This window comes from Mercenaria mercenaria, chromosome 3 (genome assembly GCF_021730395.1).
Source record: "Mercenaria mercenaria strain notata chromosome 3, MADL_Memer_1, whole genome shotgun sequence".
Taxonomy (NCBI): domain Eukaryota; kingdom Metazoa; phylum Mollusca; class Bivalvia; order Venerida; family Veneridae; genus Mercenaria; species Mercenaria mercenaria.
The window spans coordinates 13,402,935-13,428,568 of NC_069363.1; the positions used below are offsets into that span (position 1 = coordinate 13,402,935).

At 35.0% G+C, this 25,634-nt stretch overlaps 1 protein-coding gene and 1 long non-coding RNA gene across 2 annotated transcripts in view; both read left to right on the plus strand.

Moving 5' to 3' along the window:
• LOC123525401 (cAMP-specific 3',5'-cyclic phosphodiesterase 4C-like) overlaps positions 1 to 25,634 on the plus strand; it is an 831,602-nt gene that overhangs the window by 74,767 nt on the left and 731,201 nt on the right. The gene's annotated exons all lie outside the window — the stretch shown is intronic.
• Positions 9,568 to 13,982, plus strand: LOC123525404 (uncharacterized). The gene is made up of 5 exons (XR_006681446.2): positions 9,568 to 10,155; positions 11,011 to 11,129; positions 11,614 to 11,755; positions 12,116 to 12,212; positions 12,656 to 13,982. It is a non-coding gene; the product is annotated as an uncharacterized LOC123525404 (long non-coding RNA).

Sequence of the window (25,634 nt, forward strand, 5' to 3'; positions counted from 1 at the left end):
ATTTTTGGAATCTGAATATACACTTTTTGGTATTTTTCTTCACCCAGATATATCTGTGATCATCTTTGTTTGAAATCCGAGTCATAAAATCAAGGGATACAGTAAACCTCGCTTATAAGGAACAGCTTGAGACCTCTAGAAATTGTTCCTTATAACCGAGGTTCCTTATATCCGTATAGCGAACTAGTTCCTTGTAACCGAGGTTTGTATAACGAACACAATTTGTATAGTGAACATTATTTGACTGACGTTTGGAAAGGGCTATGTGTCGGGCCGACCATGAATCTTTATGCGAGAAGGTCACAAGTCTAGTAGTAGTACCAGTCCTTTCCCGGAGAGATTGTAAGGTAAACTGCCTGCATGTATATGACTGAAATAGTGTTGAAACACGGCGTTAAATCTAAACTAAGCCAAAATGTACGTCCACAAGAATGACCGTCATTTGTGTTTATTTTTTGTCGGTTATTTCTAACTTCTTATTTAGAGAGCGCTTCGTTATGACTATAAGATATGCCGCAGTTTCTCCCCTTACTTTGCACGAGAATAGGCATCAATACTAATATAAAATAAATGTTAAAATTTTTATTTTGCAGACATGTACAAGGGAAATATCGCACAGAACTCAAATCTTCAAAAGGAGAAACCGTCATTAATATAGCAAAATCAAAACAATACGTACGGATTAAAGTGTAAATTATACCCTATATAGTTTTGCTATTGTCCTTTTTAGCACCTGCTATAATGTTTACAATTGAAAATTTGGTAAACTGGACTGTTTGCCATTGTTAATCACACGTAATTAGCACATTTATTTAGGATAGTATGAGACAATAATGACCAATATTAATATCCCAAAGGTTTGGTGACCGTTACTGATTTTCGTTCACCATTGTGTCACAGGAAATACCTAATACATGTAGCTCTCGAACATAATCTTGAGTTAAGTCTACAATCGTCTAGTATTTGGTAAATGTTAATGATGATATTATATATTTTCTTTTTATCGTATCCGTGAAATGACAAACTAAAGATCATAGTTCTAAATGAAATAATGTGTGTTTATTCATGTGCATGAAAGCGTGTGTAAGTGTCGACGTTACTCCGACGTCACCAGCGATTCTCCCGACTTTTTCCGATTTTCAATAATTTTTATTTTTTTATGTCTGTTCGCTATAACCGAGGGTTTTTCCATTGAATTTCATACATTGGGACTGGAAAAAGTGTTCCTTATAACCAAGTGTTCCTTATAACCGAGTTCCCTATAACCGAGGATTTTTACATTGAATAAAGAAGGAATTACATCGGGGAATTGAAAACTGTTCCTTATAACCGAGTGTTCCTTATATCCGAGTTCCTTATAAGTGAGGTTTACTGTATTCGATGTGTTTTAATTGCCAGTGGTTCCCACCTGTTGTAAAAAAGGCTATTTATAACTGATTCTTATAACTGATTGTATCAATTTATGACCATAAAGTTTACTGAAGGCAATCAGTTAGCAGTATTAACTACAGGGTACAGTATCATCACCGTGCCACCTACAATTTCGATGCTCTAATATACAAAATGACATGTCTAACAATGATGGAAGCCATTTTAGCACGTATTTCTAAAGAAAGTGGCATAATGAATAAACAGACACTTTGGTTCTTTCAGTTAGCTTTTATCTTTCTGTCATAAATTCATATTTTTTTAATATTTGAATAGTAAAACAGTATTCAAATATTCGTGTAATGAACAAATATTTGAATAGTAGTTGCCACCCCTATTTTTGACAGATGCAGTATTAGGAATGCTTTTTACTAGAAGCAGTATAAGAGGAAAGAGTTTAAGGAGCACATTTTGATGGAGGCAGTATAAGGAAGAATTTTTGACAGAATAATGTATAGGAAAGTTTGAGACAGAAGCATTAAAACATGATTTAAAAAGAAGCAGTATAAGGAACATTTTTTGACAGGCTTACTTTTTGACAGAAGCAGTATAAGGCATACACTGACAGAAGCAGTATAAGGAACACTTTGACAGAGACAGCATAAGGAACACTTTGATAGAAGCAGTATAAGGAACAATTTGACAGAGACAGCATAAGGAACACTTTGATAGAAGCAGTATAAGGAACAATTTGACAGAGACAGCATAAGGAACACTTTGACAGAGAGAGCATAAGGAACAGTTTGACAGAAGCAGCATAAGGAACACTTTACCAGAAGCAGAATAAGGAAAAACTTTGACAGAGGCAGCATAAGGAACAGTTTGACAGAGACAGCATAAGGAACACTTTGACAGAAGCAGAATAAAGAAAACTTTGACAGAAGCAGCATAAGGAACAAGTTGACAGAGACAGCATAAGGAACAGTTTGACAGAGACAGCATAAGGAACAGTTTGACAGAGACAGCATAAGGAACACATTGACAGAAGCAGCATAAGGAACAGTTTGACAGAGACAGCATAAGGAACACATTGACAGAAGCAGCATCAGGAACAGTTTGACAGAGACAGCATAAGGAACACTTTTACAGAAGCAGTATAAGGAACACTTTACCAGAAGCAGAATAAGGAAAACTTTGACAGAAGCAGCATAAGGAACAATTTGACAGAGACAGCATAAGGAACACTTTAACAGAAGCAGTATAAGGAACACTTTGACAGAGACAGCATAAGGAACACTTTAACAGAAGCAGTATAAGGAATACTTTGAGAGAAGCAGCTTAAAGAATACATTGGCAGAAGCAGCACATAGCACACTTTGACAGAAGCAGTTTAAAGAACACTTTGACAGAAGCAGTATAAGGAACACTTTGACAAAAGCAGCACAAGGAACATTTTGACAGAAGCAGCATAAGAAACCCTTTGAAAGGGGCAGTATAAGGAACACTTTGAAAGAAGCAGTATAAAGAACACTTATACAAAACCAGCGCAGGGAACACTTTGACAAAACCAGCGCAAGGAACACTTTGACAAAAGCAGCACAAAGAACTCTTTGACAGGAGCAGTAAAAGGAACAATTTGGCAGAAGTAGCACAAGGAACTCCTTGACAGGAGCAGTATAAGGAACATTTTGACAGAAGCAACGTAAGGCACACTTTGAAAGAAGCAGTATAAGGAACACTTTATGATAGAAGCAGGATAATGAAAATTTAAACAAAGCAGCACAAGGAACACTTTAACAGAAGCAGTATAAGGAAAACTTTCACAGAAGCAGCACAAGGAACTGTTTGACAGGAGAAGTATAAGGAACTTTGACAGGAGCAGCATAATGCACACTTTGACAGAAGCAATATAAGAAACAGTTTATGATACAGCCAGCATAAGGAACAATTTGACAGAGGTAGCACAAGAAACACTTTGACAGGTGCAGTATAATGAACAATTTGACAGAAGTAGCACAAGGAACCCTTTGACAGGAGCAGTATAATGAACACTTTGACAGAAACAGCACAAGGAACACTTTGACAGGAGAAGCTTTAGGAATTTTTCTTCAGAGAAGTATAAGTAACACTTTGGAAAAAGCAGCATAAAGAATACATTTTGACAGAATATTTGTTAACAAAAGCAGTATGAGGAAGTTTATGATATAAGTTTTAGAACATTTTTGGACTAAAGCAGACAGAAGTAGTTGTAAGGAATTATTTTTGATAGAAGTAGAGCTATTTGAAGAAGAATGTTAAACATTATTATCCATATCCAGAAAACTTAATAATTGTTTAAGAGTCATGTGAGGTCTGAAATCAGGCAGGTCAAGTACCAGACATTAATGTAACAACAGTTTTACAAGTTGTTCAAACATAGGTACAAGTTTGTCTAGATGTTACTTCAAGTCAGAGTCGCATGTCACAAAGATGCACATGTAAGATATATTTATGATATATAATGTTGTATCTCAAACTTGTTATTATATTTTTTAACATGAGCAAAGACAGCATAAACAACGTTTGTAATTGTTACACACTCACAAAAGGCTTGGATGACAGACCTACCAAAGGCCTTTTAAGAGTAGTGTTCATGCTTTGTCATTAAAACATAATCTAAATGTCTGATAAACATTATAATGTGTGTAGAAAAGAATATATATTATCTGAGCCAGCCAGTCAAGTCTATGGTTTAAAGCAGCAATCTTCAGGTGACTGTAAGTTGCCATAGACAGCAATATGGAGTGCGTAGTTTAAACCGGCAATCTTCAGGTGACTAGAAGTTGCAACAGACAACAATATAGAGTCTATAGATAGGTTAAAGTGTTATAGTTCTTCAGATGTCTAGAAGTTGCCTGGTAGACAGCAAAAAAGTGTCTATAGTTAAAACCAGCAATGTTCAGGTGACTGAAAGTTGCCATAGACAGCAATATGGAGTCTATAGTTGAAAGCAGCAATCTTCAGGTGTCTATAAGTTGCCATAGACAACAATATAGAGTCTGTAGTTTAAAGCAGCAATCTTCAGGTGACTATAAGTTGCCATAGACAACAATATAGAGTCTGTAGTTTAAAGCAGCAATCTTCAGGTGACTATAAGTTGCCATAGACAACAATATAGAGTCTATAGTTTAAAGCAGCAGTCTTCAGGTGTCTATAAGTTGCCATAGACAACAATAGAGAGTCTGTAGTTTAAAGCAGCAGTGTTTAGGTGACTATAAGTTGCCATAGACAGCAGTATAGAGTCTGTAGTTAAAAGGCAATCTTCAAGTGACTATAAGTTGCCATAGACAGCAATATGGAGTGCATAGTTTAAACCGGCAATCTTCAGGTGACTAGAAGTTGCAACAGACAACAATATAGAGCCTATAGATAGGTTAAAGTGTTATAGTTCTTCAGATGTCTAGAAGTTGCCTGGTAGACAGCAAAAAAGTGTCTGTAGTTAAAACCAGCAATCTTCAGGTGACTTTAAGTTGCCATAGACAGCAATATGGAGTCTATAGTTGAAAGCAGCAATCTTCAGGTGTCTATAAGTTGCCATAGACAACAATATAGAGTCTGTAGTTTAAAGCAGCAATCTTCAGGTGACTATAAGTTGCCATAGACAACAATATAGTGTCTATAGTTTAAAGCAGCAGTCTTCAGGTGTCTATAAGTTGCCATAGACAACAATATAGAGTCTATAGTTTAAAGCAGCAGTGTTTAGGTGACTATAAGTTGCCATAGACAGCAGTATAGAGTCTGTAGTTAAAAGGCAATCTTCAAGTGACTATAAGTTGCCATAGACAGCAGTATAGAGTCTATAGTTTAAAGCAGCAATCTTCAGGTGTCTATAAGTTGCCATAGACAACAATATAGAGTCTATAGTTTAAAGCAGCAGTGTTAAGGTGACTATAAGTTGCCATAGACAGCAGTATAGAGTCTGTAGTTAAAAGGCAATCTTCAAGTGACTATAAGTTGCCATAGACAGCAGTCTTTAATTTAAAGCAGCAATCTTAGGTGACTATATTTATTTAGTTGGGTTTTACATCGCACCAACACAGTATAGGTTATATGGCGCCAAACAGGACTACAAATTTTGGTTTTATATCTCATTTACATCAAAATAAAAACATGAGGTATGGAATCAAAATTTGCATACCTGCTGGAATCACAGAGTTACAGCAAAACCAAGTGTTAAGACCCTATTTGTTGCCTCTTGCGATCATGCAAGGGTAAGGCAGTGGTTCCAATTCTTTTCATACACAGATTGTCCCAGAACCACATGGGGCTAGGTGACTATAAGTTGCTATAGACAACAATATAGAGTCTATAGTTAAAAACAGCAATCTTCAGGTGTCTATAAGTTGCCATAGACAACAATATAGATTCTATAGTTTAAAGCAGCAGTGTTCAGGTGACTATAAGTTGCCATAGACAGCAATATATACGATGACAGCAATATAGAAACTATGGTTAAACGAAGCAATGTACAATAATTATTTTACTGATGTCCAAGTTGCAATAGACATTAATAAAGTCCCACGTAATAAAGTACTCAAATGGGCCGAAGATCTCAGCTGAACTTAAGAACAAATGAGCTATTATATTTGGCGATACAATTACAATGGCATGCTCATGAAACAATTGACATTGTATATATTATAAGAAAATGTAAAAGATTTCTCTTAAAACTTAGGCCTGGAATTGAAAATACTGTCAAAAGTACTAAGTTGATACAGGGAAAGTTTTTGCTTACTTCAATTATGAAAAATGCTCTTTCACTTAGTCTTGTTTTTAGTATCAGAAAGTTCTCCAACATTATTATAACCGCTTCTTGAGGGAGAGAGATACAGCATGTGTTTTTAGCATTGTATAATGTAATAATACCCAGAATTTTTCTATTTAAGTAACAGTTTATGCAAATATTCAGCTGAAAATGAAATACATCAGCTTTTCCATTAGTGTTGCTGACAGTATCAATATTTTCCCCATTGAATATTTTATATTAGAGTTTTTACAGTTCGTATAAATAATGAATCAATTCCATGAAATAGGTAAGGATTGCAAAATATAGTACAGTATAATGTTATTTACATCTTTTATTTTTGGAAAAGGTTGTGGTATTGTTTTTCTGCTCTTAATTCAAGTTTTTCATTTTGAGATATATTACTAGTTGGTATAGTTTGATTTTGACATTTTGAGAGTTCAATTTATAGACTTGTCTGCCGATTAGGGAGATCAGCATAATTTACTTTGCTTTATTTAGGTAAGAAATGCTATAGTACTATTACCTAAATAATGGACAGTTCCATTATTAAAAGTATGAAAACATCAGTTACCTTAAAACCGAATTATATCTCCAAATTGTTTGTCTTAAATGTCTGCCTAAACTTCAAGTGTTTTCATGCTCGAACAAATATTCTTGTAAAACTATGTTATTTAGGTCTTATACTCCCACAAACAAAGTTTGGTTGGGTATTTACATGTGAGCTTGTCTGTCGGTTGGTCGGTCCATCCGTCCATTGGTTTTCATGGTTTTTGGACAATAACAATAAATGAAAGGCTTGACAGATTTAAATAATTTTTGGAATATAGGTGTAACATCATAAAATACAGGTCAGTTTTGACTTTGAGGTCAAAGGTCAAGGTTACAAGGATCCAGAACAGTTAAATGGTTTCCAGATGATGACTTGAAAACGTTTGGGCCTAGGATCATGAAAGTTAATAGGAGGTTGATCATGACCAGCAGATGACCCCTATTGATTTTAAGGTCAGTAGGTCAAAGTGATCTGGAACAGTTGAACTGTTTACAGATGATAACTTTAGAAGGCTTGGGCGTAGGATCAAGAAACTTAATAGGGAGTTGATCATGACCAGCAGATGACTATTGATTTTTGAGGTCAGTAGGTCAAAGGTCAAGGTCAGATTGACCCAGGACAGTAGAACTTTATTTGCAGGGTTGACAGATTTAATCATTTTTGATACACAGGTGTAACATCATAAAATATAGGACAAGTTTGGCTTTGACATTGGCTTACTTCTGTGACAATAGCTGTATTGTGGGGTATAATTCATCATTTCTGTGACAGCTCTAGTTTAATTTATAAGAACTTATGCATACAACACTAGTTGTCAAACTAAACTTAAGTCCTACATTATAGCTACTTTGTAAATCTTTTTTGAATTCTGTGAGGATAAAATTAGATGAAAAGGATTATCAAATTATGAAAGTTCCTTGCAATTATTCCTGAGGAAAATCATTTGTCATCTTACAAGAAGCCAAATGCCATGAGTACATAAATAACTTGGCACCATATTGCCAAGATTTGCATATAGACTTTTGTAAATCGCTGAGGGATTTCGATAAGTTGTTTGGTCAATTCATTATGTTGACACTGGTCTGACAATTTCCCTGGTCGCTTTATAATATATAAAAGCATTATTGATAATGTCGGCAAAATGTTTATGAAAAATATGAAGCATATTCATTCTGAGCTGCTAGAAAACTGACTGAACTGAATTGTATGGAGAATTTATCATGTTTTCCCTCAAATTGTAATTGTCTCTATGTGACTGTAACCTTTTATTAGAATTTCAGTGAAAGTAATTGGTCCAGGCATACTGCTCTTCAATGTAAATACATGGAAAGTATTACATGATTTATATGTTATTCCACAGTAGGTAGGAATGGAGCCCCATGAACACATCGACCACTTGTAGGTAAATGACCACTGTATCTAATTCAGACTGTTGAGTCAAGGTCACTGTTACTAAAGATGACAAATGATTTTCTCTTAATTCAGTCAAGTAAAGAATATTTTTGCAATTAGCTGTTATGAGAAGGGAAAGGTTTAAATTGCATTTAGGGCCGTAAGGATTAAAGTTTCGATCAGGCCATGAACTTCAGTTTGGAATGAACTTGATATATTGCAAGCTTAAACAGTGACCTAACTAGTTTGGCATTGCATTTTGGGTGCTGGAGTCATGGAATGTAATCCACTTAATAAGTCCAGTTTACAAATAAGATAATTGCAATGGAAAATGATACCGAAAACATTTGATTTTTTACCATTTTTTTAGCTCACCTGAGCCAAAGGCTCATGGTGAGCTTTTGTGACCTCTCAATATCTGTCGTATGTTGTCAGTCGACCGTCGTGGGTTGTCCGTCCATCAACAATTTCTAAAAAAAAATCTTCTACAAAACCACTGGGCAGATTTACACCAAACTTCACAGGAATGATCCTTGGGTGCCCCCCCCCCCCATTCAAAATTATTCAAAGAATTGAATTCCACACAGAACTCTGGTTGCCATGGCAACCGAAAGGAAAAACTTATGAACCTACAGACCTTCTTTCTTGTTTTTTAAGATACAGCCTTGAAATTTGGAGACATATACAGTTTGGCATACCGATCTTAAAACTGACTTTCAGTAACCGTGAATGTGACCTACTGACCTACTTTGTTAATATTTTAATATCAGTTTGACAATTGAAACATGTAGCTCATGTTACTCAGGTGAGCGATCCAGGGTCATCATGACCCTCTTATTTCACTTTCACAAAGGGATGTATATTATACACCAAATTAGAGCTTCATACAATTTTTTCTTAGTTTGATAGCACGCAAGTATTGCCCAAAATCAGACGGTTTTGGTCATTTTTGTCAGCTGTCTGTTGTTAACGTTATTTGCACCTCCTATTGAAGAGCACTTTCGGCTGGGTCTTAAAGCAGCTAGGTACGGTACCATATGATAAAGTTGATTTTAATTGCTTGTTTCAACTTTTAAGATATAACTAATCATTTAAGTGGCCAAGAGTTCATGAAGTTGGTCAATTGTCGTACATATAATATCCAACAGCGATGGATAATGGGCCAGTAGAATTAATAAAACCATGTGAAATGCAAAATTTCTCGGCATGTGGAAATCGGTAAAACATTTACTCTCAGAGGCTGTTCAAACAAAATGCAATTAAAATGGTTTGTTTGTTATTTCTATATTCCAAGCCAGTTATTATTGATCAATACAGTCGATCATACATTGTTAAAGAAATGCAAAGGGCTTGGTTCACTAATGTACGCAAATGGCACCGAATTTAGCCATATTATACATTACTTATTCTACATTGATACATATGCTGTTCGTAGCAAGTAAACACAATGCTTCATATATAAGTAATAAACTTTGAAAAATAATGTGTTGTTGTGTTTATATATTACTCCAAACATGCCCCACTTTCCAAAAAAATGTGAATTTTCCATGAAATTTGACACTTTATTTATGATTTTCGCCTTGGCGGCATCCTTTACCAGTCTTAATATTTTAACCACTACTTCGTACATGAAAAACCAACAAAAAGTGCAAAAATCATCGCTGGTGAGCAATGCCGCCATATTCAAAAACGAAAAAAACGTCCGTCTCAGAGACACATTTTTATCCGAAATTACACAAGCCTCGATTTCGGTAAAATGACGTTGAAGTTGATGTCACTTAATTAGATATTTGTTTTCATTAATTTGTTTTTCAAGCAACAGCCATTAGAGCTAGTGTTAAAATCAATAATATCGGACGAAGATTTTTAAGTTTAAACGTTTCAACATTTAGTGAAATATCACAAACCTAATGGGTGAATTAGTGAATTGTTTCCCTTTGAAATCAACACGCCATTATCGGTGGATACATGTCTGAAACTGGGTCAGAGAATACATGCAGTTATTGCTCTGAATATACGCGGATATTTAAAGTGCATGGCGGATTTAATAATTGTTATGGTAAGTGTTAATTTTCATTATAAATTTATTCGTAATTGGAGGCAAAACAAAATGGACAGACCGCTTCGTTTGTTGACTTATCGAAGATACAACTTTGCAGCTAAAAATAGCACTCGACTGTCTGCTGTCAAATAGATCTACTTTTAATATCTTTCCTGTGTATTTGTAAGTTTTCATGATGGCAGAATATACTTGTAGCCAAGACAGTCGGGCATCTATTATGTTAAGTAGGCCTACATTCTGTATGAAACTTTCTATCTATAATTTGTGAAGAGGTAAATGAACTGATGAACAGGAATGGGCTATTCCAGAAAATATCCACCCCCCACTGTGGAAGCAGTTTTTTCGGAGAAAAATAAATTACCCCCCCCCCCCATCCTGGAGACATTTTACCGCCCTCTCCCCCTTCCACACCTTCCAAATATACCCCCCCCCCCCGCCCCGTCCCCTCCTCTCAGGTTGTACCAAAAAAACTGCTTCCACAGGGAGGGGGTGGATATTTTCTGGAATAGCCCAGTATTACAAGATATTGTACATTGTTTAAACTGTCACAGATGTGAACAGTTTAAACTGTCACAGATGTGAACAATTTAATAATTACATGGTCATTATGCACAGTGGAATCTATGAAAATTGAAAATTATAGTACAATAACACAGGAAAAGTGGTGTTTTAAATTGTCACTTTTTGTTGTAATTATAGCAACTAAAATAGACCTCCTGAAAATTTCTTAAAAATTCTACATGCAAATTACAATAAAAACTACATTTTTCATTCTCACTACTGCCATTACTGGTAGACAGCATGCTGGTAGGCTACTAAATAAATGAGAAATTCTTTTTTTATATTTTTCAGGATAACCTCCAGCAGTAAGAAATATAAAGGCTCACTGCAGTTTTGAGTGCTCAACAAGTATTGACCCCACACTATGCTCAGCAAATAGGGCCCTTGTATTTCTGTGAATCCTCATGCAGGTATAAGATTTACATTCATATCAGTGTCAGTATCCTCAAACGGACTTTTTCAATATCAATTTTAACTATGAAATTCCATAGTCTTCAAACAAATCATGACTCTATGAATAAAAGCTTCAGGCCTGCAGTGCACATTTTACATTGGAATTATAGTGACACCTTTGCAGAAATTTTGTCAAGTAAAATTATCTAAAGGAAGTTATGTTTTGTTAAGACTTGATATTACTAATTTCTATGGGTTTTTTTTTCACTGAACTTTCTGTAAATCCCTGAAATTGGGTTGAAAATACTGCATTGCTTTGTAATAAAGATGCTATATTATAAGCACTGTGAATTGGAATTCAATTAAATTTTGATAAATACAAGTTAATGTTAAGCAATATCTATAAGAAAGGATGAACTGTTTGGTCAGTGTTGATTCACTCCATTTTTGATGAGAATTTAATACATTTCTTATAAACTGTTCTTGTTTTTGTATGAAAAGTACAGTACTGCTGTTGGAAGAGGAGCAAACAGTGTGGTATCTATGGTCCACCATCACTTAAGCATCATGGCTATGGAGAAAAGAATGTTTCATTACATATGGACAATTATAGTGGACAAAATAAGAAAAGTGTTGTAATAAGGTAAGAATTCCCAATAAATAAATAAATATTTATTAAGCACACAGAATTTGATGTTGAAATATTTAATTTTACAGTGTGTTCATACACTTCAGTTTGGAAAGTCACTAGTTTCCAGTTTATATATATAATGTGCATAATTTTATCTAAATGAAAAATGATATCTCCACTGATAAACATTGAATTACAATTTGAATATTGCATACTTACACAACATACTGTATTAAGACTTAGGTGTGTATGTGAGAAAATAAACTGTGTAGCTGGCATTTATTTGTTTTAATAAAGTGATGCTATGTTATATTCTAAGGACTTAGAAGTTTTTGTTAAGAATTCATTGTTTAAATATACCCATTATTTTAGCTATGGAATGTGTCTTGTTATGATGGGTCTACATGATGACTTGGAGTACAACCTGATTGAGGCCCGGCATACAGAATTCAGTCCTGAACATGTTTAGGTATATTTGGCTTGAGCCTCTTTAATCAATTATGTTTTTATTAATAATCAAGTTTTGATAAAACTTGCTGCAGAGATCATGTCTGTAAAGAGGCCATTTACATTAAAATACCACAGTTTCTGTTTATTTTTGTGTTGTTAAAGAGTGTCTAGCTCACTGCAAGCAAGTTAATCAGAAATAACATAATTCTAATAAAGTAACTGTTTTTTCTTAACCTGGTTAAAGAACTATTTGTTAAAATGAGATCAGAATCATGGCCCTTACTTGATGTAGAATATGTGCGATGGTTGAATTTTTTCATGAAAAGTTATTACTGTAATAAAATTCTAAAATGTTATTTAATGTAATTTTGTGTGGGATGTCTTTTGGAATGCTGTTGTTCAGGATTGATGAAAAGGTTATGTGTTCTTTGTCTTAAATATTTGATACATTTATCATTACAGAATGTCTTCTGCATGACCTGGTATAGATAGTATTCTTGAAGGATTATAACTTCAACACAGAGACGGAGATTAATATTTTTAGGCAGGGGGTTGGCAAGACAGGCAAATTCACCAACCGTATTACCATTCCTGAGCTGGATACCAGTCGACAGTGGTACCTGTATAATGAAATAGCGCCCCTTTGCAGCAACAGCAGTGTATGCTCAAAACCAGCAGTGTCAAAGCCATTGAAATTGATAATTCAAGTCATTTAAAACGAAGAATGAATGGAAAAAAGTGTTTAACATTTAAAGTAATACAGAGAAAGAGCTCTGAAATTTTGATTAATTTGAAAGCGTTTTTGATTTTTTGAAGATGCACTAGACCCAAATTCCATATATTTGAAAAAGAACAAATGATACATATAGTTTATGTAAACATTGAATTAACAACTTTATGGTGTCAGCAGTACTATGCATTTGTTAAATATTGACTCACTATATACATGTAAGGCTGAACACAGTATAAATGTGAAATTCCTCTAAAATACTGGAAGATTTTTCAACAATAATTGTAACATATATGGTAGTAATGTACATTTTTTTTCATTACGACAGTTGGATTATATAGATCTACGAATATTTTCTGCTGTATTCAAACTGCATGTAATCATTTCTGTCGGCAGTATCATGTTTTTTTCCCATTTTCATGAACAATTAATTTAACCTGTCTTGAAAGCACAATATATGTATAATTTGTAAAACATACATTACTGTGTGTTAAATGAGATTATGTAGTATTATGTTTACGGAATTAACTGCGTAACCATGGAAACATTTTTCTGTTGTTCTATATTATGTCTTGAAAAAAACATTGTTTGAAGAACACTTTTCAGTGGTGCATTTTTTTAAATTTTTACATGTAATGGTAAATGCTGAAAGTGTTCTACAATAACTTAGCAAAAACGTCATTGTTGTCTCATTGAAGCATATACTGCAACTCCATTGTAACCATAGCAACAGAAATATATTGTATTATTTATGAATAATGATCTTCACAAACAAATTACATATGTTATTTTTCTTAAAGAATGACCTAAATTGGTTTTATTCCATAAAAAACAGACATAGCAAATATTCTCATTTTTATCTCCGTTTCCATGGCAACCATATATTGTTTTTGCCTCAAATTATAGGCGTTGCTTAGGGTTATATCTTAGCATATCTGAATGTTAATTATACGTTCTGATGTAATTGTTATAAGAGATTTTCGTGTTTCCATAAAGAAAATCAATCGGTTGCCATGGCAACAGCACAATTTCAAATGAATTAAAATATGAGATTTTGCATTCCGAGTTGTTGATCATTCATTATAATAATATTTCAACAACATTTGATGTTGTGCCATTTTAACCTATAAGTGAACCAAGCCCTTTACTTCTCCTTTGATGTTCCCGTATGTATGAAACGTTTTTTCGAACAATTGATGCAGTCTAATCATTGCAGTGACTTCAGCAATATGAAAAAAGATGTTCCTTTGGCTATCTTTCAAATATGTATGGTCGGAAAATACATATGAATATTTTTATAAACAGGAGATGATATGATTTATATAATGAAATAAAAATGAAAGGGGTGGCTATTTGTTTAATTTTATTTAACTTGTTATTGTAGCTCACCTGAGCCAAAGGCTCATGGTGAGCTTTTGTGACCGCTCAATGTCCGTCATCTGTCATGCATCATGTGTCTGTCAACATTTTCTTAAAAAAATCTTCTTCTTGAAAACCAATGAGCAGAATTACACCAAACTTCACAGGAATGATCCTTGGGTGTCCCTCTTTCAAAATTTTTCAAAGAATTGAATTCCATGCAGAACTCTGGTTGCCATGGCAACCGAAAAGAAAAACTTAAAAAAATTTTTGTCCAAAACTGCAAGGCTCAGAGCCTTGATATTTGGCGTGTGACATCATCTAATGGTCCTCTATGAAGATTGTTCAAATTGTGCCCCTGGGGTGAAAAGGGGCCCGCCCCAGGTGTCACAAGTTTCACATAGACTTATATAGGAAAAAATTTTAAAATTCTTTTTGTCTGAAACCACAAGACCTAGGCCTTTAACTTGATATTTGGTATTTAGCATTGCCTTGTGGTTCTCTACCAAGATTGTTCAAATTATTACCCTGGGCTGAAAAGAGGCCCTGCCTTGGGGGGTCTTAAGCTTTACCTAGACTTATATATGAAAAAAAAAATTTAATCTTCTTTTCTGAAACTGTAAGGCATAGGCTTTTGATATTTGGTATGTAGCATCTCTAACAAGATTGTTCAAATTATGCCCCTGGGATGAAAGGAGGCTAGCCCTTGGGGTCACTTGTTATATGAGTTATATAGGAAAAAATACTTCAAAAATTATTAGATCATATTTCCTAAACTGTTTAATTATAATTACCTGATGACCCCAAGTGATTAGGGGTCACCTGACTGTGACCTTGACCTACTGACTTACTTTCTTGTTAGCTTACCTGAGCAGGAAGTGCTCAAAGGTGATCTTTTGTGATCGCCCAGTGTCCATCGTCATCCATCGTCGTAAACAGTTTGACTGTTAACACTCTAGAGGTCACAATTTTTGCCCAATCTTAATGAACTTGGTCAGAATGTTACTCTCAATAAAATCTTGGATGAATTTGATATTGGGTCATCTGGGGTCAAAAACTAAGTCACCATGTCAAATCAAAGGAAAAGCTTGTTCTCTAGAGGTCACAGTTTTGGCCCAATCTTAATGAAACCTGGTCAGAATGTTACCCTCAATAAAATCTTGGACTAGTCCAATATTGGGTCATCTGGGATCAAAAACCAGGTCAAATCAAAGGAAAAGCTTGTTAACACTGTTGACTGTATCTTCATGAAACTTGGTCAGAATGTTAATCTTGATGATCACAAGGTCCAGATTGAATCTGGGTCAATATTGTAGGATCAGAAACTAGGTCACCAGGTCTAATCAAAGGAAAAGCTAGTTAACACTGTAGAGGCCACATTTATGACCATATCTTAATGTAACTTGGTCAGAATGTTAATCTTGATAATCTATAGGTCACGTTTAAATCTGGGTCAGGTGGGATCAAAAACTAGGTCACTAGGTCAGATCAAAGGAAAAGCTAGTTAACACTTTAGAGGCCACATTTATGACCATATCTTAATGAAACTTGGTCAGAATGTTAATCTTGATGATGTTTAGGCCAATAGGTCAGGTGAGCGATACAGGGCCTTCATGGCCCTCTTGTTTTAAAGATACAGCCTTGAAATTCGGATGACATGTACAGTTTTGCACACTGATCTTAAAACTGACTTTCAGTGACCCTGAATGTGACCTACTGACCTACTTTCTGAATATTTTAGCAACAGTTTGACATTGGAAACATGTAGCTCATATTACTCAGGTGAGCGATCCAGGGTCATCATGACCCTCTTGTTCTAGTTACATGCAAAAAAGGAAAAAATATCTGTCTATTGAAATTTCTTCATTGAAAAAATCTGGGTTTTTTTTTCTGTAAATAACTACCACATGGACATAAAGGCCATTGTTTGTCTTTCCCATATATACATGCTTCATGGAACAGTAAGTTTTGGAACCTATAAATTTTCCAGTAAACATGTTTTCATACATGTACAATAGAATAACCAGCTTTAACTAGTCTTGTTCAGACCCTTTGTTTTGTTCACAGGAGAGGCTATTCAAATTTTGTTTAATTATGTCCCCTTTTTATACGCCTGAAGGGATGTATTATCTTATAACCCTGGTGTTCGTCTGTCCGTTAGCAATTTCGTGTCCACTCTGTAACTCTTTAACCCCTTGAAGGATTTTAAAGAAACTTGACATAAATGTTCACCACATCGAGATGACATGCAGAGCACATGTTTTGGGTGGCTCACTTCAAGGTCAATGCCACACTTAGGGGTCAAAGGTTATATGACTGTTTCGTGTCCACTCTGTAACTCTTGAACTGCTTGAAGGATTTTAAAAAAACTTGGCACAAATGTGCAGAGGGCATGTTTTGGATGGCTCGCTTCAATGTCAAGGTCAAGGTCATACTTAGGTGTCAAAGGTCATGCCTTTGGGCGTATATTGCTCTGCATTGCAGTGCTCATGTTTTCAATCAGATTGGCGAGAATATAATTATAAGAGTAATGATTAAAAAAGATTATGTAGTTGGTAGCCAGACTAAGCTTTGATCAATATTATGAACCAAAGCTCCTCCCCAAGATAACATGAAATTGACAATATGTAGAGATGGTACCTAAGGCTACATATTCAACGACAACAACAACAAATCAGGTGCAAAACTGAAGCGCATATCGTTATCTCACGCTTGCAATATTTAAACATACCACCGTACAGTAAACACAGGAACTTTTGCCAGCGAAACCAACTTTTGTTATTTTGATGGATTAGCTAAAGAAAGGTGATTGTTATTTCTTTTTAACTAACACAACCATTTTATTTATCCCCCCGCCAAAGGCGAAGGGGATATTAGAAATGCTCTTCGTCCGTCCGTCCGTGCGTCCGTCCGTCCGCAACGATCTTTGTCCGGAGCATAACTCCAAAAGTACTGGAGGGATTTTCTTCAAACTTCATACACTGATAGAACACATTGGGAGGAAGTGCAGTGTGCAAGAACAATAACTCTACCTTGCCTATTTTTAGCTCACCTGTCACAAAGTGACAAGGTGAGCTTTTGTGATCGCGTGGTGTCCGTCGTCCGTCGTCCGTGCGTGCGTGCGTGGGTCCGTAAACTTTTGCTTGTGACCACTCTAGAGGTCACAGTTTTCATGGGATCTTTATGAAAATTGGTCAGAATGTTCACCTTGATGATATCTAGTTCAAGTTCGAAACTGGGTCACGTGCCATCAAAAACTAGGTCAGTAGGTCTAAAAATAGAAAAACCTTGTGAACTCTCTAGAGGCCATATATTTCATGAGATCTTCATGAAAATTGGTCAGAACGTTCATCTTGATGATATCTAGGTCAAGTTCGAAACTGGGTCACGTGCCGTCAAAAAACTAGGTCAGTAGGTCAAATAATAGAAAAACCTTGTGACCTCTCTAGAGGCCATATTTTTCATGGGATCTGTATAAAAGTTGGTCTGAATGTTCATCTTGATGATATCTAGGTCAAGTTCGAAACTGGGTCACGTGCGGTCAAAAACTAGGTCAGTAGGTCTAAAAATAGAAAAACATTGTGACCTCTCTAGAGGCCATATATTTCAAAAGATTTTCATGAAAATTGGTCAGAATGTTCACCTTGATGATATCTAGGTCAAGTACAAAACTGGGTCACGTGTCTTCAAAAACTAGGTCAGTAGGTCAAATAATAGAAAAACCTTGTGACCTCTCTAAAGGCCATATTTTTCATGGGATCTGTATGAAAGTTGGTCTGAATGTTCATCTTGATGATATCTAGGCCAAGTTCGAAACTGGGTCACGTGCGATCAAAAACTAGGTCAGTAGGTCTAAAAATAGAAAAACCTTGTGACCTCTCTAGAGGCCATATATTTCATGAGATCTTCATGAAAATTGGTCAGAATGTTCACCTTGATGATATCTAGGTCAAGTTCGAAAGTGGGTCACGTGCCATCAAAAACTAGGTCAGTAGGTCAAATAATAGAAAAACCTTGTGACCTCTCTAAAGGCCATATTTTTCATGGGATCTGTATGAAAATTGGTCTGAATGTTCATCTTGATGATATCTAGGCCAAGTTAGAAACAGGGTCATGTGCGGTCAAAAACTAGGTCAGTAGGTCAAATAATATAAAAACCTTGTGACCTCTCTAGAGGCCATATTTTTCATGGGATCTGTATGAAACTTGGTCTGAATGTTCATCTTGATGATATCTAGGTCAAGTTCGAAAGTGGGTCACGTGCCCTCAAAAACTAGGTCAGTAGGTCAAATAATTGAAAAACCTTGTGACCTCTCTAAAAGCCATATTTTTCATGGGATCTGTATGAAAATTGGTCTGAATGTTCATCTTGATGATATCTAGGTCAAGTACGAAACAGGGTCACGTGCGGTCAAAAACTAGGTCAGTAGGTCTAAAAATAGAAAAACCTTGTGACCTCTCTAGAGGCCATACTTGTGTATCGATCTCCATAAAAATTGGTCAGAATGTTCATCTTGATGATATCTAGGTCAAGTTTGAAACTGGGTCACGTGCCATAAAAAGCTAGTCAATAGGTCAAATAATAGAAAAACCTTGTGACCTCTCTAGAGACCATATTTTGCAATTGATCTTCATGAAAATTGGTCAGAATTTTTATCTTGATAATATCTAGGTCAAGTTCAAAACTGGGTCACATGAGCTCAAAAACTAAGTCACTATGTCAAATAATAGAAAAAACGACGTCATATTCAAAACTGGGTCATGTGGGAAGAGGTGAGCGATTCAGGACCATCATGGTCCTCTTGTTTGAGTTATTCCCCTTCATCTTATTTTCTTTAAAAAATTTTGTCCGGAGCATAACTCCAAAAGTAGTGGAGGGATTTTCTTCAAACTTCATACACTGATAGAACACATTGGGAGGAAGTGTAATATGCAAGAACAATAACTCTACCTTGCCTATTTTTTGAGTTATTCCCCTTTATCATATTTTCTTAAAAAAATTTGTCCGGAGCATATCTTCTTCATGCATGGAGGGATTTTAATATATCTTGGCACAAATGTTCACCACCACGAGACGGAGTGTCATGTGCAAGATCCAGGTCCCTGAGTCTAAGGTCAAGGTCACAGAGGCCAAAGGTCAGATACAAGAATGACTTTGTCCGAAGCATTTCTTCTTCATGCATGGAGGGATTTTGATGTAACTTGGCACAATTATACACCATCATGAGACGAAGTTTCATGCGCAGTTCCCTTCTTTAGAATTACTTCCTTTTGTTGTTACTTTAAGTAGCTTTTATTGTAACTTTTTCATTACTACTCGTAGGGAAAAATCGAGACCACTTTTCTGTAGTACAACATGCATGGTTCATCCAATTTTGAGGTGTATTTTGACCAATCTGTACCTGGTAAAGATTTTTGTGGACTTACAATTTTTTTTTTTTATACGCCCGTTTGAAAAACGGGACGTATTATGGGACGCCCCTGGCGGGCGGATGGGCAGGCGGGCGGGCGGGCGGTGTCCACAGACCTTGTCCGGAGCATTTCTTCTTCATGCATGGAGGGATTTTGATGTAACTTGGCACAATTATACACCATTATGAGACGAAGTGTCATGCGCAGTTCCCTTCTTTAGAATTACTTCCCTTTGTTGTTACTATAAACAGCTTATATTGTAACTTTTTCATTACTAGAAGTAGGGAAAAATCGAGACCACTTTTCTGTAGTACAACATGCATGTTACATCCAATTTTGAGGTGTATTTTGACCAATCTCTACCTGGTAAAGATTTTTGTGTGGACTTAAAAAAAAAAAATTTTTTGTATTTTTTTTTTTTTTTTTTTTTAAAGATTAACTTCCCTTAGTTATTACTATAAATAAGGCTTAAAATAAAATTAAGTTTGTTTGACCTTTACCGACCGACCCGAAAAAATTGCCCCGACTCAAATAATTTTATTGCATTCCAGAGAAAAAAAATATTTTTATTTTCTTATCAAAGGGAAAAACTTATTTTGGTGCTTGCAACTGGCGATTATTTTATTTAACAAATGCGTACATAATTATGGCAAGTGAGAAAGCAACCCGCAGTTGGCTAGTAGTAATCGATAAAGCGGACTGTTTATCATCTCGTGTATTCCGAAAACGTGTCAACTATGCCGATAACGTTGCCTAAGGCCATAGGATGCAGACGACAATCAAACCGCTTATAACCGGAAGGCAATCTGACGAAAGGACATAATTTTACAAATCTAGTATCTAATTTACCCGCTAAACGTAAAGAAACCAAAACGTCATGCCGGTACTTTTCCATTCCACGAGCACGTGCGAGCTATTGTAATATCTAATTTCCATCACACATACACAAAAAAAAAAACGTGCGTAGTACATTCATTTTTTTGTTATTATCGCATCAATATTTTTTTAGCACCGCTTAAGAAGTAATATAGTTTGAATTCTATAACGATTTTAATAAGATATCGACAGGAATGTAGGCAAAATTCTATAAAAACGGTCAAATTTAAATTTAGTTCTTTGTAAAATTTCAAACAGTGCGGTCTTAAAATTACTTATTTCTTTCTAAGAGTAAATAAATGATAAATTCTATGGGCATAAAGTTCAGACTTTTGACCAGAAGGTACAAAAAAAAAAAAAAAAAACAGAATAAAAAAATCTTAAATAATGAAAACGCGTCAGCAATTTAAATACATGGCGTACAACGACTTTTGGCAAACAGATTTATGTTAGTGCGGCAAAATAGCTCACAGAGGTAGGATATCCACAATTATCGTTTGACACATTTACTGTCAGTTTATACAGGCTATTGAATTCGCTTTAAGAAATTAAAGAAGAAACTTTTTTATTGATTAATTCAAAGAACCGAGGCGGTACGATCAAACAGTGATGTGTTATATGGCGCGAAAACATGACGTAATTCCATGACAATCTCGGGCAACTGTAACGCTTTGATCTCCCCTTCAGATGCCGTGATACCTACACACTTCTTTTAGCTCTTTGAGGCGGGTGTTACTTGATGATGAAAACAAGGACAAGGACTAAGTTTATCAACAGATTAATTACCGATAATCGTTTATGCTTTTTATTACGCTTTCAACATTGGGTGGATTATGATTATTGTGTCCATATTTTTGGGACACTTTACAAAATAATCATTTTTCGGGAAATAAGTCTTGAGAAAGTGAAAATAACTAGTCCTAACATTTTTGGAAAATACGGTAAGGGCTAGACTGTGATTATTTTTACTACCGATGCAGTTATTATGGAGAGCAACTAGGTGGTGGTGATTACTAAAATACCCTGAAAGAAAAATGTCTGCTGTGAAAACGAAATTTAAGAAGAACAAATATGATTGATTACAAAGGAAACGTAATGTACATGAGATTATTATTTGTCTACTATGTGTTATATCTGAAAATTGCTTGTACATAATACTGCTTTCATAACAGTGACAGTATTACGGCAATTGACAGGCGAGTGGTGGGAAATTTGATTATCTGTGAAAATATATTATGAACTGACTTAATTGTTGATTTCAAAATGTCTTTAATCAGAGATCGTTTTGAAATGCATTTGTTCGAAGTGAGAAAATCTCAGTTTCCGAATTTCAAGAATTTGACACGAACGTAAATGTTTTGAAATATGACAAGCTAGATAGTTTTAATATTTTAATTTTGTAATGCCAGAACAAAGAGGTATAAAAATCTTATACTTCTTTTGCCAGGACAGTGGCATAATAAATGTCTGATGTCGGGGAAACCCAATCTTGTTTCTGTTCTTAGTAACATGACCAATACGTGCAAGTAGCTTAAAGCTAAAAAATCATCACTTTTGCTTGCATACTGCCATAACCGTTGTAAAAACCTTCTAAAACTCATAAAAAGCTATCGAATTAAGCATCAAACACTTGTTGAAAATAAGCTGTAATTCAGTAGTGTGTTTAGGTGCCAAATATTTTCCCAACTATATCGTTTTGTACTTTTAAGCGCAGATGTAGTGAAAACATTTTTGATATATATATAAAGGAAAAGTATAGACATGAAAGATACTACTTTGCCTTATGTGCAAATTAAGTCTGTGCCCATATTGTGTGTGCATGAATAGGGCTAGGGGTTTATTACAAGCATACATTTAACAGAGCATCTTCCAAGATTATCTACAAGCAATAGGTATTAATAAATAGACTTTAATTTTTATTATTACTGAGACAACAAACATTAAAAAAAAACTAAAATATAATAAAATTATTTACCTACCTACCTACCCACTGTAAAAATACTGGGTCGGTAAAGGTCAAACAAACTTAATTTTAATTTAGCCCTAACTTATATGGTAACTTTTTTATAATTGACCGTAGGGAAAAACCAAGACCACTTTTCTGTGGTACAACATAGTTGTTACTTTCTAATTTTAGGTGTATTTTAAGGTATCTCTACCTGGTAAGGAGTTTTTTTGTGGACTTAGAAAAACAAAAGAATTACAATGATTACTAAACAACCACAAAATTAAAATTACATCTGCAAATACAGGTGCTAGAGTAAATAAATTTGCTGTGACGGGCGTATATTGTGACATTCTGGCACTCTTGTTTTTTTTTTGTCTTTTTTTAGATTAACCTCCCTTAGTTGTTACTATAAATAACTTATATTGTAACATTTTTATAAACGCCGTAGGGAAAAAACAGGACCACTTTTCTGTGGTACAACATAGATGTTACTTTCCAATTTTAGGTGTATTTTAAGGTATCTCCACCTGGTAAGGAGTTTTTTTATGGACTTAGAAAAACAAAAGACTTACAATGATTACTAAACAACCACAAAATTAAAATTCCATTTGCAAATACAGCTGCTAGAGTAAAGAAATTTGCTAATTCAGACAACTTCAATTATAATAATGAATTCCTTACCCCAGCCACTTAATTTTATTTGCAAAAACACAACTAATTTAGATAAGAAAAACACAGAAAACAGAAAAATGACATGCATTAAAACCATTTTGTGAACATTAATATTCATGAAATTAATTTGCAATTTTTATATACTTAAAAGTTGTTCTCTTATTGGTAAAAGGTCATGGAGAAAATGATGTAAACTGCATAAGGGGAAATAACTGTATGAAGCTTCAAATATTTATCATACTTTTTGATATGTGAAGCTGTGATATTATCTGAACAGATTTCATTGAATCAAGATAAAAAATCTATCCTGTTACATTTATATAATAGACCCTTTTTCAGTAAATACAATAGGGTTATTATAATAGCAGCTGTATTTGGCTCGAGTGGATTTTGTGAGATCAGATCTCACGAGGCGCATAAGCGTCGAGTGTGATCTGTCCTTGCAAAACCCACGGGAGCCGAATGCAAAATCCCAGATCTAGCTACTGTTGTAATGACCCTTTAATTATATACCTCCACCATATTGTTTGTTGTTTTGTTATCAAACAAATCTTAGTTTGTCGATGTTAAAATAGAAAGGTGTGCATGAAGTTTTGTGTGCACTATTTATAGAACCGTGTCAGGCCATGCATATTTAATGAAAGTAGTCTGACAACATACAATACAAATTTTAGGTAAAATCATAAACATACAGTTCGGTATTGGGAAGTACACTGATACATCCGTAAAAAATAATGCACTAACACATTTTAACTTTTTTTTTCAATGGCCCAAGTGCTAGCAAAAAGAAAAAATTATGTTTGGAATAATTACCAACTGCAAATCCAGTGAACGGTCTTTTTTTAGCTCACCTGAGCAATGCTCAGGTGAGTTTTTCTGGTCGCTCAATGTCCGTCGTCTGTCGTCTGTCGTCCAGCATCTGTCAGCATTTAGCTTGTGTATGTGATAGAGGCTGTATTTTTCAATAAATCTTCATGAATATTGGTCAGAATGATAACCTTGATGAAATCTAGGCCGAATTCGAAAATGGGTCATCTCAGGTCAAAAACTAGGTCACTAGGTCAAATCAAAGAAAAACCTTGTGTATGCGATAGAGGCTGTATTTTTCATTTAATCTTCATGAATATTGGTCAGAATGATAACTTTGATGAAATCTAGGCCGAGTTCGAAAATGGGTCATCTCGGGTCAAAAACTAGGTCACTAGGTCAAATCAAAGAAAAACCTTGTGTATGCAATAGAGGCGGTATTTTTCAATTAATCTTCATGAATATTGGTCAGAATGATAAACTTGATGAAATCTAGGCTGAGTTCGAAAATGGGTCATCTTGGGTCAAAAACTAGGTCACTAGGTCAAATCAAAGAAAAACCTTGTGTATGTGATAGAGGCTGTATTTTTCAATTGATCTTCATGAATTTTGGTCAGAATGATTGCCTTGATCAAATCTAGGCCGAGTTCGAAAATGGGTCATCTTGGGTGAAAAACTAGGTCACTAGGTCAAATCAAAGAAAAACCTTGTGTATGCGATAGAGGCTGTATTTTTCAATTGATCTTCATGAATTTTGGTCAGAATGATTACCTTGATGAAATCTAGGCCGAGTTCGAAAATGGGTCATCTTGGGTCAAAAACTAGGTCACTAGGTCAAATCGAAGAAAAACATTGTGTATGCAGTAGAGGCTGTATTTTTCAATTGATCTTCATGAAATTTGGTCAGAGTGATTGCCTTGATGAAATCTAGGTCGATTTTGAATATGGGTTATCTGAGGTCAAAAACTAGGTCACTAGGTCAAATTAAAGAAAAATCTTGTATATGTGATAGAAACTGTTTTTTTTCAATTGATCTTTATGAAATTTGGTCAGGTTGATTGCCTTAATGAAATCTAGGTCGAATTTGAATATGGGTCATCTGAGGTCAAAAACTAGGTCACTTGGTCAAATCAAAGAAAAAACTTCTGTATGTGATAGAGGCTGTATTTTTCAGTTGATCTTCATGAATTTTGGTCAGAATGATTGCCTTGATAAAATCTAGGTCGAGTTTGAACATGGGTCATCTAGGGTCAAAAACTAGGTCATATCTAAGAAAATGCTTGTTTTATCGCAAGAGACCAATTTTTTGGTCCAATCTTAATGAAAATTGTTCAGAATATTTGTTTCCATGAAATCACTAGGTCAAACATGTTTTACACTGTTATGGAGTGTTTCTTAGGTGAGAGACCTAGGGCCATCTTGGCCCTCTTATTTAATTTAGGACTAAACATAATAATTGTGCTCAAACTTCAAAGCTTTCCTCAATGAAAATTACACATGGTCATTTAACCTTTAGCCTCTGGCGCCAAGTGATTCTGCCTTTGTGACCAGTGCAAACCAAGATGAACTGGCTCATCTTGGTCTGCACTGTTCGCTGTTCAGTCAGCAAATTTTCAGGAACACCCCTTTGAATAATA